Here is a 19,415-nt window from a genome sequence, read left to right on the forward strand (position 1 = left end):
CCATTTACACCCCTTTGGTGATACCTGCATATTCTTCAAGAGCAGGAACAGTATGCAACTTTGATGTCATCTGGCTTCAGCATTATGACTTAGACAAGACAAGTCACTCTGCTTCCAGAATGGGGTACAGCCTTTGGAATTCCTAGTTATTCCCACAATCATATGCTGGATGCTCTTGGATTTAGGGGGCTGATAAGTTATGCTGTTGTCTTTATTCTCTGAATTGATTGAGAAATAGAGGCCTCTTAGAGTCCAAAATACCAACTTTATTCCTGGAGGAACTGCACCATGATTACAGCCTGTGGCCAAATGGTCTTCCTCAAACCTTTTCTCCCCAGATTTTAACTTCTGTTCACCCCATTCCAGGCAGACTTGGTGAACGGTTGCCTTTGGGTCAGAAGGGAGAATTTATGTCCTGAGGACAAGCTACTGCTAAAGAGGAAAAGTTCAAGCCACGTGAGGACAATGACATTGAACATTAAATTTAGCCCCATTCAGTATAGCAGTGGGTTCTCAAAGTGTGGTCCTCACACAAGCAGCATCGGCATTACCTCAAAACTTGTTAGAAATGTAAATCGGTGGTCTCTAACCCAGGTGAACTGAAGCAGAGACTCTGGTCTCAAAAGTCTTGTGATTCTGTTGCAGTTAAAGTTTGAGAATCATTGCAGTAGAGGAGTAAGTTTCAATGGACCCAAGATACCATGTCACGAGTAAGATAAATCAGTGCCCCTCCCTTGGGGAGGGTGAGAAAGGAATGTAGAGAAGAGGCCAAGAGTGCTGCTTTTACAGTAGGCTCTCATGGAAGCATAAGATAGGAGAATGGGTTTCCCCTAGCCGATAATCCTGCCTGCTCTAGAGGACTGTAGTCTGAGAAGGACCAGCAAGTGCAAGCATGAAGACTTTCTTTATTTTTTCCTCTTTTCTCATCTGTTAACGTTGCCTACTTTTTCTCTAAAGAATAAAGGAGAAGCAAAGGAATGAATATAAGCGGGGAGAGGGAGAATACTAATATAGGAAGAAAATAATGGAATAGATATTGTATTCCTTCCAATATTCTTATAATTTACTCTTCATATGTTTGTGTTTTATTAAGTTTTTAGTCTCTGATTAATTTTTCTAGTTGTGAACCCAACTACAGGCCATTTAACTGTGATAATATCATTTGTCATTAGCATGGACTCAATGATGCTGGGCTCTTTGCTTCTTGTTTGTGTCTATTCCATTTCATGTTACTGAATTGTGTGCATTGCTCAGTGACATGATTATGAATGTTCTTTATATTCACCTGGATGTTGAGACTGTTTATCTTGCTTGCTGACCTTGAGCAAATTGTTCAGATTTACTTTCAGAGTCTTCAAATGAGAACAGAGGTCTGCTTAGCCGTTAAAATACTCAGTGATAGCAAGGACTGGTCTCAAACAATCCATATAGTTGGCATTTTATATTCTAGGGTGAAAAAAGAGATAAACTTCCTAAATGCTTGTGCTTGGGAAAGATGTGGTTTTTTTGCTTGCACCAACCTTTTTAGAGGTTTGAAATAAAATTATACCTTGTTGGGTATATACAGCCTCAAAAGATATGGATATTATGGTTCCTTTTATTTATTTATTTTACCCCCCACGATATAGCCTTTTGTAAACATACTCAATTCTATTCAGTCCACAGTGGAAGCTTACTTCCATTAAATACCCAATCTTTCCAGTTACTGTTACAGGAATGAAAATTGCTAAAGAATTCAAGCTACTTCTGCTTGTAAGTATTTTGCTTAGACTTCATCTAAAAATGGAATTAATGGTGCTGTTAGTAATCACAGCAACTGCATAGTTGCTATGTTTCAAGAATTGTGTTAAATTTGGGTAACAACTATATGGGTAGGTAGGACATGTCATTCCCTTTATACAGATGAGGAAACAGGTTCAGAGACCTTAAATAACTTGCCCAGAACACTCTTGTCAGTAAGAGCAGCAGTAGAATCAAGTCTAAGTCTGTTTATACCAAAGCTGTACATCTCTTAACCCACCTAGTTTGCTAGATGGGCTAGCTCCTGGGCTAACTCCTGACAAGAATTGCACAGGGCCTAGTTCAGAATAGAAGAGGTCTTAGGTGGTTGGTGGGAGAATGATTGGTGGGAATACTTCAGCAGTATGAATCATTCGTTAGGGGACAAAATTTAGAAATTCTGAATTTTGATCTTATACAGGTTTCTGGGCTCCCCCCCCCCCCCGAAACTTCTGAATGATAGCCTTTGGGTATGAGACTGTGAAATCTGCATTTAACATAAGCTCCACTGGTTGAGTTTATGATTGCTAATGAGAACCACTCCACCTAATTGCTGGGTAGCATTTACCGTCTATTGCAGAATCTCTGGGCCCCAGTCTATTAGGTGGGGTTAAGAGTAAGGCATCCTACTCAGCATTATTGGCAGAACCTCGAATCTTTTCATTTTTGTGGTGTTTTTCTTTGTTCAGCTGCTAACCTGAATATTTGACTGATTTCCAATATATGTGTATATCCTATTGAAGGGAAAATTTATTTAAGGAGCTTCAAAGCCAACACTGGTCTTTCCTTACAAACACACTATTCTTTTCCCTCTGCTTCTCCTAAATGATAGCTGTTCTCTCTTGTGGGCCACTCATGGTGAAGGTGGTAAGAACATCCTGTTCTGAATAAAACTGTGTGAGCGTGTATTAGTTTTCTGTTGCTTCCCTAACAAAATTTAGTGACTTATACAACACATTTATTACCTTACAGTTCTGTAGGTCAGAAGTCTGACATGGATCTTATCACTGAGCTAAAGGTGTTGGCAGGATTGATCCTCTCTGAAGGTCCTAGGGGGATGATCTCTTGCATGGCTCATTCAGGGTGTTGGCAGAATTCAGTATCTTGAGATGGTAGACCAGAGATCCTCATTTTCTCACTGGATATAAACTGAAGGCCATTCTGAGTTTCTAGAGGTCACCTGTGTTCCTTGGCTCATGACCCCTTTCCTCCGTCTTCAAAGCCAGCATCAGAGAGTCCAACCCTTCTCACACTTTAAATCTCCTCCTCTTCCATCTTTCTTACCCTGCAAGGGAAGGTTCTCTGCTCTTAAGGAATTCATGGGTGTAGATTGTGTCTCTCTAGATTATCCAGGATAATTTGCCCCATCCCAAGGCCCATACCCTTAATCACATCTGCAAAGTCCCTTTTGCCATGTAAGGGTAACATATGCCCAGGTTCTAATGGTTAGGGCATGAGCATATTGGGGGTGAATTATTCTGCATGCCACTGACTGAAATGTTGTCTGCCTTTGTTGACAGATAAGACAGCAGTGGTTATCACTGCCAGTGGGGTTCCAGGCATTAATGTTGATGTGTATGAGAGAATGTGATTTAACTAGATATTTTTCTGAATTGAAATCATCTCAGGGCCAGATTCCAAAACAAGTAGTTTTGGAAAGGCTATTTCAGGACTTCTGTATAGTCAAGAAGAGCTATAGCGGCACTTATCTCTGTGTGTCACAAGGGGAAGTAATTCACATTGTGCCTGCTTCTTTGGCAATTTAGATTCAGAAGAAAATTATGACGTGAAGTAGGGCCACTCATTCAACCAGGATATTTGCTTTTAGTTTCTCATTGCATGCCATATGCTGTCATGCTTCCACTCCTTTGTTCATGCCCCCTCAATTGCCTGGTCTGTCCTTCTGTCTTTCTTTCCATTTATCTATAATAATGCATGTGAATGACAAGTTTTGACATCTACCAATTCTAGGAAACATTTTCCAAGGTGCTAAAAGTATGGCATCAACTCATTTTTTTCTCAGTAGGTGACTTAAAATGATAAAAAGAATATATATCATCTGCCAGTGTTTCAAAGGCCATTTTAAATTCTTGCTGATGTCTTCCTCCATAAATCTGCACAGCACTAAAGATGCCCTTTGCAGCACCTTGGACGTAGTAGGGACTCAGAACTACTTATTGAATTGATTTGAGGTACTAAACTTAAATGACTGTGGTCATTTTATCAATACACCAAAATTCTGCAAGATATATGTATTTATTATTTTATGCAAAGGACATTGCTAAGAATGTCTAATTTAAGGAATAGAACTGGGATTGTTAGATATAAGATTTCCAATTCATCTTTTACTAAATATATAAATTCACATTCTGTCAGGTTACCTAGCAGAGTGTGGTGGGAGCAAGGGAGTGGACTTGGGTTTGTCCATTTCTGAATCTTTAATTGACATGCAGTACACATGCAGAAAACTGTACAAATCATGACTGAGTGTATAACTTGATGAATTTTAACAAAATGATACTCCTATGAAATCGTCACCTGTATCAAGAAACCAGAATTTTTATCAACATCCCCGAAACCTTCCTGCTTCCTTCCAGTTGCCACTACTCTCAAGGGTAATTGCTACCCTGAAATTTGAGAAGTTTGAGAAATGAGCTATTTTTAAGATATAGGAAAAAATTCTTATATTGTAAAAATAGTTTCTATAAACAAATCTCCAAGTAAGAATATGTGGGTTTACAGAGATTTTTAAAAAATGTGACTCCTGCCCAGAAGGTGTATTTAAACACAGAACAATAAATTCTTTTCTAAATGTTCTTGCTTTATCAAATAGTTTCAGTTACATATGCAACTTTGAGTCAGATTATTATTTTCCAATATTTATTGATACTGTATTGGTTCAAACAGTACTTTTATTTATTTATTTATTTATTTATTTATTTATTTATTTATTTATTTATTTATTTGACAGAGACAGCCAGCGAGAGAGGGAACACAAGCAGGGGGAGTGGGAGAGGAAGAAGCAGGCTCATAGCGGAGGAGCCTGATGTGGGGCTCGATCCCAGAACGCCGGGATCACGCCCTGAGCCGAAGGCAGACGCTTAACCGCTGTGCCACCCAGGCGCCCCAAAACAGTACTTTTTAAAAAGATTTTACTTATTTAAGAGAGAGAGAGCACAGGAGGAGGGGGAGGGGCCCAAGGGAGAGGGAGAAGCAGGCTCCCCATTGAGCTAGGAACCCCATGCAGGACTCGATCTCAGGACCTTGGGATCATGACCTGAGCCAAAGACAGATGCTTAACCGACTGAGCCATCCAGGCGCCCTGGTTCAAACAATCCTTTTGCCTCCAATATTCATAGGTTGTTAAAATTGCACCATGTACTTGGCCCTTGGTGGTGCCTTAGCACTGCATCACTTTCTGCGTAGTTTTTATTGAGATCAAATTAGTATATTTTCTCTGGAATTTTGGTTGAGGTTCATAGTAGGTACTCAAGGAAAGGACACTTGTCAGCAAAGATGGCAGCCACCATACTGTACATTTTAACTGTCTACCACAGCACTTCCCAGAAGAGTGGAAAGTGAAATCACTTGTAACAAAATGGAGTGGATAAAATATTAGAGAAGTTGAATTCAGGGCTATTCATTGTCCATTCATTTTCTGTGTTCAAGGACATGGAAACAGTATTTCTAAAAGTTAAACATTGGAAACCACCTTAGTTACCAATATGAATGCTTAAATAAATAATGGTATAGTCATAATGTGGACTGTTAATGAAGCATTAAAAGAATGTTTTCAAAAAATGCTTAATGATAGGGGAAATTTCTTGCTAATATTAAGTAAAACTATATATTGAAAGATCTTTGTGGAAAAAAATATATTCATGCACATGTGTGTAGAAGAGAGACTTGAAATTCATAACATATTGGCCCCCTGGTTGTTTCTGAATGGTGTGCTTGAGAGTAATTTAAATAATATTATTTTCTAAATATTTTCCACTTTACATATTATTTTTCAAAAATCAGAAAATAGCCACACAGGATCCATTTTTTTTAAAAAAAGGGTACATCGGACAGTCCTTATCAAAGTAACACTAGCATTTTTCACAGAACTAGAACAAATGATTCTAAAATTTGTATGAAACCAGAAAAGACCCCAAATAGGGAAAGTAATATTGAAAAAGAAAAGCAAAGTGGGAGTCACAATTCCGGACTTCAAGCTGTATTACAAAGCTGTAATCTTCAAGACAGTATCGCACTGGCACAAAAACAGACACATAGATCAATGGAACAGAATAGAGAATCTAGAAATGGATTCTCAACTCTACGGTCAACTAATATCTGACAAAGCAGGAAAGGAGATTTTCCCCCCCATTATCCAATGGAAAAAAGACAATCTCTTCAACAAATGGTGTTGGGAAAGTTAGAGAGCTGCATGCAGAAGAAGGAAACTGGACCACTTTCTTACACCATCCACAAAAATAAATTCGTAATGAATGAAAGAAAGACCTATATGTAAGACAGGAAACCATCATTCCTAGAGAAGAACACAGGCAGTGACCTCTTTGGCCCTGGCTGCAGCGACTTCTTACTAGATATGTCTCAAGGGAAACAAAAGCAAAAATGAACTATTAGGACTTCATCAAGGTAAAAACTTCTGCACAGTGAAGGAAACAATCAACAAAACTAAAACTGACAGAATGAGAGAAGATATCTGCAAATGACATATTGGATAGTATCCAAAATGTATAAAGAACTTGTCAAACTCAACACCCAAAGAACACATAATCCAATCAAGAAATGGGCAGAAGACATGAATAGACACTTTTCAGAGAAGACATCCAGATGGCTAACAGACACATGAAAAGATGCTCAATATTACTCATCAGCATCAGGGAAATACAGATCAAAACCACAATGAGATACCACCTCACACCTGTCAGAATGGCTAAAATCAACAGCTCAGTAAACAGCAGATGTTGGCGAGGATGTAGAGAAAGGGGAACACTTTTGCACTGTTGGTGCCTTTTAAATATATGTCAGTGTATTTTTAACAATCATCACGGTGGAATAATAGACCTTACCCTTTTAGAGCAGACAGTTTAGTATGTTTTGATTAGATGTACGTACTCACAAAATCATTACCACAATCAAGATGCAGAATATTTTCATTACCCCCCAGAGTTTCTTTATGTCCCTTTGCAGTCTGTCCCTCCTTCCATCCCTATTCTAGGCAATCATTCATCTGATTTCTGTCTTCATAGATTAGTTTGCATTTTCTAGAATTTGATATAAATGGAATCGTATGTACTTTTTTTTTTTTAACTGGCTGGTACCATACAAACCCTTCACTTTTTCTTTCACTTTGTGAAGCAGTTTTATAACAGCCATTCTTTACTTTTATGGAGGCATCATAAAATGTGTTTCACACTTCCTCTTCAGAGAATTAACCATTCAGTGAAAATGGATTATGGATTTTATAAGTGAACCTTTTCCTGCCACACTTAAAAAGTAGAATTGGACTATAACCTTTGAGGCACTTTCTGTCTAGCTTTAACACTATGTAATTCTATATAATGTTTCTGGTTATTATTCAAAGGTGATTTTGTACATTTCCTTAAAATTAGTTCAGTGACTGTAAAAAAAAATTCAGTAGGATGTAGGGTTTGTTTTGTTTTTAAGTTTAACACAATTTCCTAGTTATTTCCAGGAATCTCAATGTATACTTAATTGTTTAATGATTGTTCATGTGGTGAAAACAAAGTTGCCATTTCCAAATTTAAAGTGGCAAAGGAATATGTATAAAAATAACATAATACCTCATAAGACAGTTGCATTCCATAGGATGAAGACCTGCTTGAGTGGAATCTAAATACCAAAATGAAAATCCAGGTATAATTTAAGCCACAGTCATAATCAAACAAATGGTGGTATCATCTACATTTTTGCCTCTTGATTTTTTTATAGTTCCAAACCACACCCATGTTGCAAATTGGCCTTTCTACTTGAGACCAAGTTCTTTTGAGATTAAAATCTTAGTAGTAGGCAGAATACTTCAGTTTGGCCTTGCTTACTTTCTTTGGTCAAACACTGACTTCGGCAGAGGATCTTCTGCTGAAGTTTAAATCTTCTGAGTTGTTTTCTTGGACCTCCAAATCTCAGGTGATAAGACCAACAGAAGCAGGTATGCAAAATTTTCCCTTATGTTAATAGCAATAATCGGGCCTCAGATTCTGCAACTGCTTTATGTTTGTTAAATTGAAATAAACCCCCTCATGTTTTGTTTTAGTGCATTCTTGGTTTGGGATTCTAGGTGGCTTTGCATAATCAATGCAAATAGTAACCATGGTGTGAGGGTCACATGGTTCTTAATTCTCTTTTAATTTTTGGTTTTTTTTTTAATTTTTAAAGATTTTTATTTGTTTGCCAGAGAGAGAGAGAGGTGGAGAGCACAAGTAGGGGGAGTGGCAGAGAGAGAGGGAGAAGCAAACTCCCCGCTGAGCAAGGAGCCCAGTGTGGGGCTTGATCCCAGGACCCTGGGATCATTACCGGAGCCCAAGGCAGACGCTTAACTGACTGAGCCACCCAGATGCCCCAATTTTTCTGTCTTGAAAATTATTTCTTCCCTAAGCAATACTTGTTAGGTAAGAAAGGGCTGTTTTGGTTTACTCAGGGTTGGATTGATTAAAAAATTCAATTCATAATTTTTGATTTGACTTTAATTTTTCCTGTAGAAATGTATATAAATTCTTAGGAACGTGCTAACGTGACAGCACACACTCTGTGCCCTCTAGAATGTATATGTATAATTGCTTTGAAGCTTGATTCTTTTAGTCTAATGAAACAGCTCTTCCAATCTATGGTTTAATCATGGATAAGCAAGACTTTTCTTTTTTCTAAAGGAATTTCACAGATACATAAAACAAATGGTAATAGAAGATGTTGCCAGTATTGGGACATGTTAAGAAAATATCCAACCATCTGAAGTCTGAAGAAAATGTCTTAATTGAAATAAATTCTTTATCAGTATTTTTGCTCTTCTACATTTTTAAGTACCAGAATGTACTTGGAAATAGTGCTGTTGCTTAAAAGCTTTTTCCACCCCACTGTTTCACTGAATTTGGGAAGAAGCTGAAGGTTTTCAGGAAATGTCCTTATATAGTATACAGATAAGCATGTTGCCTTTCACTGTGAGCATTCTTAATGGTTTCTGAAATTGGCTGGAGAACCATAGATCTTTCCCCTACACAGTCCTGAAAGCTGTGACAGCCTCACTTGAGCTCTTTTCTTAGTAAAACAGAAAATGAGCAGTTCCCAGCCCATGTAAAGCTGAGAAGGTCTTGAATGATGCATGTCGAGGAAAGTTGGATACTGATACTGCTGGCAGTTTGCACAGCTCTTAGTGCCAAAGAATTAAAGACTCTGAGTATTCTTAAAAGGGGCCAGCTTCTGAAAAGTTAAGTATGTTTCCTTTGCGCAGTGACCTGAGCACTCAAACCTCCACAGTAAGGTAAGACTTACCTGCTCAGCTTTGTGAAGCAGTCAGCCATTTAAGTTTATTTGTGTGCATCATAGAGTACTCGGTGGCTCTTCTGAGAGAAACAAACACATCATGACCAATGAACTCCGGAAAGCGAGTACCATGGACAAATTTCACACAGTTCTTAAGAAACCCTTTATGGCTTTCTGAGGAGCCAGAATTCCCTTTCCTGTATTATGCCCGGAGTCCAACAAAGGCTGTGCCCTTGTGCTAGTCCTTTCATAATGAGGGAGCCAAATGCTCAATTGTGTTCTTGCAGAGGAGGGGGATAACATTCCTTTATGATCTTTAGTTTAGATCAGCTTACCACCCAAAGCATGATATTTGATTACCCTTATTATGTTACTTTGCGTAGCTACAAATGTTACTAATGGCGTGGCCTTATCTAGCCATTAAAAAAGTCCAAGTTCACACTGACTTACATTCAGTGCTATAAAAGGCCCTATTGCTAGGGATCCTAGGAATAGGAGCCTGTGGAGAATGGAGTGGACTTGGGGTTAGGTATGCACTGCAGGCATGCATCCTGAACTCCTGAATAGAGTCCACTGAGTGCTTGGCTGCCTCTTTTTTCTAAGTGCTGATTTTCATCTCTAATGCTCATTGTGTCTGGGCCTGAATTGCTTTAAGAATTATAAACATTTACTGGCCTTTTCTGACTATCCCTTTTTATTAGAATTGAGGCTTTTAGGATTCCTTATGTTTCTTTCCTTCCAAATGATTCCAACCCAGTTCTCAGTCTTACAGGGTAGAAGAGATGCTGTCATTAACCAGAAGTAGCAAATGGTGGGAAGAATTCTCCCTTTACCTATTCCAGGAGAGGCTGGACACTGAGCTCTTTGTCCTTGGAACAGTGGCCTCCAGGCTTTTTTCATTGTTCTCCCATCAATAAAAACATTTTGTGTGTACACCACTTCCAAGGAAGATATTTGTAATAACTAATATCTCATGGTATAATATAGACACAGGGTACCGTTTGTTATCAGTGACAGTGTAAAACTATTTTATGTAGTCTTGATAATTTCGGATCATTTGTCCAACTTGTGGTCATATGCGCTTCTGTTTTATTTTCTAATGTAGCTGGAAAAAACTCATTAGGAGTGGAGGTGTCTGCTCCTCCATTTTCATAGGCTTGTATGATTAGTGTATTTTCAGTACCCAGTTTCTGTGTAAGCATCATTTTAAGCTACTTGCCCATTTAGTGAAGACAGGCTTGCTATCAGCTAAGTTATGTCATTTGTCAATCTATTCACTCAGGCATACATAAATTTCAGGATGTCAGAAATACTGGAAGTGGTCAAAGGAGCGATGGCCCACTGTTCAGCTTCTGCTTTGTGGAATATCCACTCCTCTCTTGAGGAGTCTCATGAACTGTTTGTGACATGGGATCCTCTACCATAAGGACCAAGTTAGGATGCTAGTGATAATAAGTATGTTAAATGTTTGTACATCTAATTTTGTTCCTTAATACTGCTTCCTAATGTTCTCTTCCTGCCCTCTGTTGGGGACCTTTGTTCTAGGTATCTTTTGAGGAGCTGAAGGCTTGGCCTCAGTCTTCTCATCTATAGAGTATGTTGGACTGGATGCCTTTTTTTCTTTTTTTAAAGATTTTATTTATTTATTTATTAGAGAGAATGAGTACGAGCAGGGGGAGGGGCAGACGGAGAGGGACAAGCTGATTCCCTGCTGAGCGGGAAGCCTGATGCGCACCAATCCTAAGACCCCGAGATCATTACCAGAGCCAAAGTCAGACACCTAACAGACTGAACCACCCAGGTACCCCAGGACTGGATGACTTTAAAGGTGGTTTTTTTTTTAATCTGGGATTTTCATCCCATTTATTTTTTTATCTTTTTTTTTGTTACATGTCTATTAACTCATTCTCATAAATAAGTAACTCTCACTGCTTGGAAGTTGTTTCTATAAGGAATACTTTTCAGAAATATGAATGACATACTAGGATATGCTTTTTTTTTTTTTTTAAGATTTTATTTATTTATTCGACAGAGATAGAGACAGCCAGCGAGAGAGGGAACACAAGCAGGGGGAGTGGGAGAGGAAGAAGCAGGCTCACAGCGGAGGAGCCTGATGTGGGGCTCGATCCCACAACGCCGGGATCACGCCCTGAGCCGAAGGCAGACGCTTAACCGCTGTGCCACCCAGGCGCCCCGTAGGATATGCTTTTTAAGTCAAGATTTTAGAAATTATGTGACACCCAAACACAACTTTGAAAGTCTCCTTATTCTTCAAGGCCCACTCAGCTTTAACATTATCCCCTCAGAAAATCTTTGTTAGACCCATATTTGCTTCTTTTCTCCTCCCATATAACTCTGTCTGTACACTTTTATCAGTAGACGTGAATCATGGTTATATGTGTGCCTGTTTGCCTTTCATGAGGCACGGTTATTTATTGCTCGGTTTTATACCAGCAAGCCTTGCTGATTCACTTCTTGTTTTTCACTGAAAATGTTGAAGAAATCTGTTGAGAACATATTCTCTAAGAAATTATTCTAAAATGTTTTCTTCCCAAGGGAACTTTTAGGGGAAATCTGGGGTTGACGTTCTTAACCTGGAGCTGGTAGACCTCTTGGAGGTCCATGAATGGGCTTGAGGGTGGAAGGAACATCTACAGACTCTCTGAAATCATATATAAAATTCAGATCTCTGTGCATTTTTCTGGGTGCAGTGCCCATAGCTTTTGATAAAAAATGGCTAAAAATCAAGAGACCATCAATCCCATGGGGGAAGATCTGGGCATTTCAAATATAAACTATTCATCTAAATTTATGTTTACTTTCTAGCCTGATTTTCATCACTTTTGTATGTTTTTAGCTCTCTGTAGCGTTTTGTGACCTTACTATGCAAATCAGTATTTTTAGCAGTGCTTAATACTGTAACCTTGAAAATGCCATGCTGTATTATCCTACTAATTATGTACTCGTGGCATTATCTTACTTATGAGTGATAATTCTTATTGAATGTAATAAGTAAATATTTTACTTATTAGAAAAAAGGGAGAATTTGGGGTTAAATTAGAATTTAAAAAGTAAAAAGAACCAGATACAGAACTGTTTTGTAAATCTCTACACTAAGTCTTCTAATTTCAATGTCTATATAAAATAGGCTCAGATCTCTTCCTTGAATATCGTGTGGAAAGATGATTCCTTGGTTTCCCTGACATCCTATTTCATGTCTTCATTGCTCTTGGACATTCAAGAGTCAGTGTGGTTTATTGACCTGGGACTCAAGCACACTGAAAGCAGTACCAGCTTTGACACTCAGCAGCAGATGACCTAGGCTATGTAGGTTGATTTCTTGGAGTCTGTTTCCTTATTTGTAAAATGGGAGTAAAATAATATAGGGAAGCAGATAATACTATTACATAGAAAACTATTATTTTCAGTTCTACTTAATGGATTAATGTGGGTCAAATGGGATAAGATATGTGAAAGTGCTTTATAAATTAGAAAGCACAGGGGTATGTGGGTGCAGTCAATTAAGTATATGACTCTAGGTTTGGGCTCAGGTCATGATCTCAGGGTTGTGAGATGGAACCCCATGTCAGGCTCCCCACTCAGCGGGAAGTTGGCTTGAGATTCCCTCTCTGCCTCTCTCTCTGCCTGCACCCCCCCCATACTCTCTCTCTCTCTCTAAATAAATATCTTAAATAAATAAATAAATAAATTAGCGCTTAAATGTGAGACTTCTTTATCTTGATAATGGCACCTATTCCATACAATGTCATGATAGTCTTCCTTAGTCTTTGGTTTTAGCCCACTATGAAGAATCAGTTTCAAATTTATTTTTTCTTTCACAAAATTTAGGTCATCATTATTAGCTAAGAAGGAAATGTCTAGTGTGTTTGCCCTGAGACACTTATATTAACTGAATAAACAGACTTACATGAAAACACAAATAGAACAATGTTATTTTAAGATACTGAAATTAACTAAAGTAGGATTTTCAAAGATTGCAAATGTTGGATAAACATGAGTCTAACTCTGTAAGGAGAATGATTAAATTCCCTTGTCACAGATCCTGGTACTTTCCTGGGCCCAGCCTTATATGGAGTAGTGGAAACATGGACCTTGACACTGTTGTTTGAATTATATGACTCTAGTGCTTACTAGCTGAGTGGTATTGGGTGAGTTACTTAACCTTATTGAGCTTGAGTGTCTTTATGAGTAAAAATAGGTACATTTCTACTTTGGGGAGTTGTTTTAAGAATCAGAAATAATTTGGGGTGCCTGGCTGGCTCAGTCAGTGGAGTATGTGACTCTTGATCTCTGGGTTGTGAGTTTGAGCCCCACATTGGGTAAAGAGATTACTTAAAAATTAAAAAAATAATTAGAGATAATTTATATAAAGTGTCTGGCACATAGTAGAGTCTCTTCATATGGTCAATATTATGAACTTAAAAAATTATACTATTGTAGGTTTGTGTACACCTGTGTCCGGGCTGGTCTGTTTTAGACCCCATTCATCATTTAGCCTTTCATTCTAGGTGTTCTTTATTTCAGTCAAAGAACAAAGCCTGACACACTTCAGCTTTTCCTCTATATTCACAAACTGAAATGTTAACTTGGGGGAGTTGCTACATAATTTTCTTTAAAAGCAGATTTTCTCCTGTATTTTCTTAAAACTAGATGAAGAGGATGACTAAGTAAAAGCATGATGGAAAGATCGAGCCCCAAGTTGGGCTCCTTGCTCAGCTCTATACAGTTGTAGGATGTGCCCTAATGTAATATTGTTCTGTGTAAGTTTTCTTTCATACTTCTAGTTATAAAATAGTGAAACATGCAAAAGAATAATGAGAATAATACAATATACACACATTTTCTGTACCCAGATTTAAGAAATGTCAGCAATTTACCATTTATTTTATGCATCAGCTCTCTGTTTTCTGTAAGGAGTAAAACATTAGAGAGATGACTGAAGGCTCTTCCTCATTTTAATCCTTTACCTCACTAACAGTTCTGAAGTTGCATGTTAGTTATTTTTCCCACCCATCTTTCTATATTTTTCCATTGATGTATTTCCATTAATAATATAAAGTACTATTTTAAATGCTTTAAAATTTTTCACAAATGATATCTGCTGTATACTTTTCCTCATTTGCATATATTTCTCATGTTAAAACCAATATCAAGTTCATCTTAACTGTTGTGTAGTATTTCGCTAAGTGAATATTCTGTAATTATCTGGTCACCTGATGAGGAATTCAGGTGGTTTCCAATTTCTTGATACTATTTTTTAAAATATTTTATTTGTTTATTTATTTATTTATTTGAGAGAGAGAGAGAGATAACAAGAGAGAGCATGAGCAGGGGGGAGAGGGAGAAACAGACTTCCCACTGAGCAGGGAGCCTGATGTGGGGCTCAATCCCAGGACCCTGGGATCATGACCTGAGCTGAAGGCAGACGGGCTGAGCCACCCAGGCACCCTGAATTTTTTGATACTATTAATAGTGGTGTGCTTTTACCTTTATCTTGGTATATTTGTATAGGAGTTTCTCTGGGATAAATTTCTAGAAGTGGAATTGCGTGTCATAGAGTATGCATATCTTCAGCTCTTTTAGATATACACCACTCAGGAGAGCAATGTGGTTTAAGATGTGGGGTCATTGTTTTCATTTGCCTTTCCCATTATATGTAGCTATTAAAATAATGTTTAAAATCTATGGCATAACCCAATTTAAAAAATCATAGATGTATCTAGGTATATAAGTACACACGAGTATTTGGAAATTAAAATAATCCAGAAGGATACCTCCCAAGTACTTCAGGTTTTTTAGATTTTTATACTGAGCATGAAATACATGAGCAAAGAAAACATGACCCATAATGATATGGGCAAGTCGGTCAACCAAAAATGACCCAGAACTGACACAGATATTAGAATTATCAGATAATGGCACCAAAACAATCATTACAACTATATTCCGAACGCTTAAAAGAGTTAAGTGTGGAGACATTGAAAATACTTTAAAAGATTTGTACTGAACTTCTAGAGATAAAAACTATAACATGCCAGATGAACAATACACTGGGTGGTCTTAAGGGCAGATTAGACATTGTAGAAGAAAAGAATAGTGATCTTGAAGACATAGCAATAGAAACTATCCAAAACGAAACAGAGAAAAGAAAATTACATTGCTTTTCAGCAATGTGCCTTGATGCAGTTTTCTTCATGTATCTTTTGCTTTAGTTAATTGAGCTTGTTGGATCTGTAGGCTTATAATTTCCATCAAATTTGGAAAAAAATTTTAAAGATTTTTATTTATTAATTTGAGAGAGAGAAAGCGCAAGCAGGGGGAGCGGCAGGTATAGGGAGAGAGAGAAGCAGGCTCCCTGTTGAGCAAGGAGCCCAACTTGGGGCTCGATCCCAGGACCCTGAGATCATGACCCAAGCCCAAGCAGTCACCCAACCTACTGAGCCACCCAGGTGCCCCAAATTTGGAAAATTTTTACCTGTGATTCGTCAAATATTTTTTTCTGTTTCCCCTCCTCCTTAGGGACTCCAAGTACATGGATATTAGTCACCTGAAGTCCCACAGATCACTGATGATATTTTTAATTTTTTTTGTAATTTCTTTTCTCTGTTTCATTTTGGATAGTTTCTATTGCTATGTCTTCAAGATCACTATTCTTTTCTTCTACAATGTCTAATCTGCCCTTAAGACCACCCAGTGTATTGTTCATCTGGCATGTTATAGTTTTTATCTCTAGAAGTTCAGTACAAATCTTTTAAAGTATTTTCAATGTCTCCACACTTAACTCTTTTAAGCATTCGGAATATAGTTGTAATGATTGTTTTGGTGCCATTATCTGATAATTCTATTATCTGTGTCAGTTCTGGGTCATTTTTGGTTGACAGACTTGCCCATATCATTATGGGTCATGTTTTCTTTGCTCATGTATTTCATGCTCAGTATAAAAATCTAGAAAATTAAATTGCTGAAAGCCAAGATAATGGATCTGATCTTTAAGGATAAAATCTTAAAAGAAACCAAAGAAAAAAGATCACTTACATAATTACATACAGAGGAAGAAAGATAAAGACAATGTAAATTTCCTGTTGGAAATAATGTGCATAAGAGAGTGAAGGAACATCATTAAAATACTGAAAGGAAAGCGGTCAACCTAGAATTTTACACCCAACAAAAATATCTTTCAAAAATAAAGATGAAATAAAAACCTTTCAGATGTGTAGCAAGTGGAAAAATTCATCCTCAGCAGACCCCCACTATAAAAAATGTTATAGGAAGATCTTCAGGCAGAAAGAAAATGATACCATACAGATATACAGATCTTTACAAAGGAAGGAAGAACACCAGAAATGGTACTGTGTATATAGGTAAACTGTAAGGTCTTTTCTTATTATTTAAGTATATTTGAAAGATAAATATTTAAATGAAAGAATAAAATGTATATGGGGTTTATAATATATGTAAAATGTATGTCAAAAGTAGCATAAAGGACTGGTGGGGAAAAATGGAAGTATACCACTGTAACATCCTTCTATTCTATGTGGAATGGTGTCATATCACTTGAAGATAAGCTGCGATGAGTACAAACCCTAAAGCAACCACTCAAATAACAGAGTTGAGCCAAGAAAGGAGAAAAAATGGAATTATAAGTAATAGTTCAGTAATCCAGAAACAGATAGAAAAAAGAGGAAGAAAGGAAACAAAGACCAGGTGGGACAAAGAGCAAGATAAGAGACTTAAACCTAACCATATCGATGATCACATTAAAAGGTTAATGGAAATAAATAGACAGAAAAATAAATAAAAAGTTAATGGTCTAAACACCCCAGTTAAAAAGCAGAGATAGTTCAGATTGGGTGAAAATACAACACCCACCTAAATGTTGCCTTGAAGAAACTACGCTTTAAATATAAAGACATAGATAGATTAAAAGTAACAGGATTGGAAAAGATAAACCATGGTAAGGCAAACCAAAAGAAAGCTGGACTCTGACTATATTAATATCAGGCAAAAGCTATTTCTAGGGATAAAGAAGGTCATTTCATAATGATAAAGGGGTCAATTCATACTTATATACTTAATAGCAGATCTTCAAAATAAATGAAGCAAAACTTGATACGCAGTAAGAAATAGATCCCCAATAATAGTTGAAGATTTCAGTTGAATAGAGACAGTAGACAGAAACTTAGTGAGAACTTAGAAGACAACACTATCATCCAACTTGACGTTTTGTATTTATAGAACACTCCACCCAACAGCAGCAGAATGTTCTTTCTTTTAAAGTGAACACAGTGTTCACCAAATTAGATCATATGCTAGTCCATAAAACAAGTCTCAATGCAAGTCAAATGAAGCATGTTTTCTCACCATAGTGGAATTAAATTAAAAACCCAATTAGGGAAATCCACAAGTATTTGGAAACTAATTAATAACTCAGTGATGAAAGAAGAACTTAAAAACAGAATGAAGTATTTTAAACTGAATTAAAATGAAATTGAAGTGAAATGAAAACACAACATATCAAAATGTGTGAGATACCACTTAAAGCAATACTTAGGGGGAACTATTGCACTAAAAGGCCCTGTATGAAAAGAAGAAAGACCTCAAATCAGTGGCTTCATTTTCTTCCTTAAGAAGCTAGAAAAAGAAGAGCAAAATAAGTCCAAAGGCAGAGTAAAGAAGATAATAATGATGAGAGTAGATATCAACAAGATTGAAAACAGAAAAATAGAGAAAAATCAATGAAACCAAAAGCTAGTTTTTGAGATGATCAATAAGACTGATAAACATCTAGCCAGACTGAGTAGAAAAAAAAAAAAGACACATATCAATATAAGGAATGGGAGAAGTGACATCACTATAGACTCTATAGATATCTATATCTAATTCCCTATATTTATTAAAGAAATTGACTTTGTAGTTAAAAACATTCCTGCAAAGAAAACTCCAGGCCTAGGTGGAACATAGGAACTATATAACATAGGGACAATATAAGGAACACATAATACCAATTCTGTACAAACTTCTTCAGACAAGTAGGAAGGCGTATTTCCCAACTCATCAATAAAGCCAAAATGATTCTGACGCCAAAACCAAAGGAATTACAAAACAACTGCAGAATAATATTAAAGAAAAATGAACGCATATGTCCATTGATTTTTATACTTATGTTCACAGCAGCTCTTGTGTAACAGTCTAAATTTGTAAACAAACTAAATGTCTTAATGATTTGTCCTACAAAGGAATCTTATTCAGGAATTATAAAGGAATACACTATTAAAATACACAGCAACGTAGATAAACCTAAAAACATCTATGCTGAGTAAAAGAGGTCAGAAGAAAAGAGTATGTATGCACGATTCTATTTATATAAAACTCTAGAGGGGCGCCTGGGTGGCTCAGTCAAGCATCTGCCTTTAGCTCAGCTCATGATCCCAGAGTCCTGGGATTGAGCCCTGCATCAGGCTCCCTGCTTAGCGGGGGTCTGCTTCTCCCTCTTCCCTGTCCCTGCTCATGCTCTCTCTCACACTCTCAAATAAATAAAAGCTTAAAAACTCTGGAAAATGCAAGCTAATCTGTAGTGACATTAAACACATTATTGGTTGCCCAGGAACAGGGAGAGATGGGAATGGGGTATTACAGAGAGTGTGAGGAAATTTGTGGGAGTGTTATGTTCACTGTCTTGATTATAGTGATGTGTATAGTATGTCAAAACTTCGAATTTTGTACTTTAAATATGAATACTTTGGTGTTTGTTAATTATATCTTAATAAAGCTATTAAAAATAAACATTTAATTTAGAAAAGATGTTCATGAAAACTTGTGAGATCATGGGAGAAGATGTAAAATGTGGTTTTAAAAGTGGATAAGTAGTTTTATGTGTAAGTTCTCCTTTACTGGCATAATATTTTCAAGGATCCTCCGTGTTGTGACCTATGTTGTATTGCATTCCTTTTTATTGCTGAATAATGTTCTATTCTATGGATAATATCCCATTTTGTTTATTCTTTCATCAGTTGATGGATATTTTGGTTGTCTTAGCTATTATGAATAATGCTGAATAAAAAGCTTGTGAAGGTGTGGTCCAAAAAATCAACTCTAGTTTTCAAGTA

At 37.0% G+C, this 19,415-nt stretch overlaps 1 protein-coding gene across 9 annotated transcripts in view; it reads left to right on the forward strand.

Moving 5' to 3' along the window:
- Window positions 1-19,415, forward strand: part of PLS1 (plastin 1) — a 105,138-nt gene that overhangs the window by 19,546 nt on the left and 66,177 nt on the right. The window lies entirely within an intron of this gene.

The sequence above is a fragment of the Ursus americanus genome, chromosome 20, assembly GCF_024610735.1.
Source record: "Ursus americanus isolate L20-20 chromosome 20, mUrsAme1.1.p, whole genome shotgun sequence".
NCBI lineage: Eukaryota > Metazoa > Chordata > Mammalia > Carnivora > Ursidae > Ursus > Ursus americanus.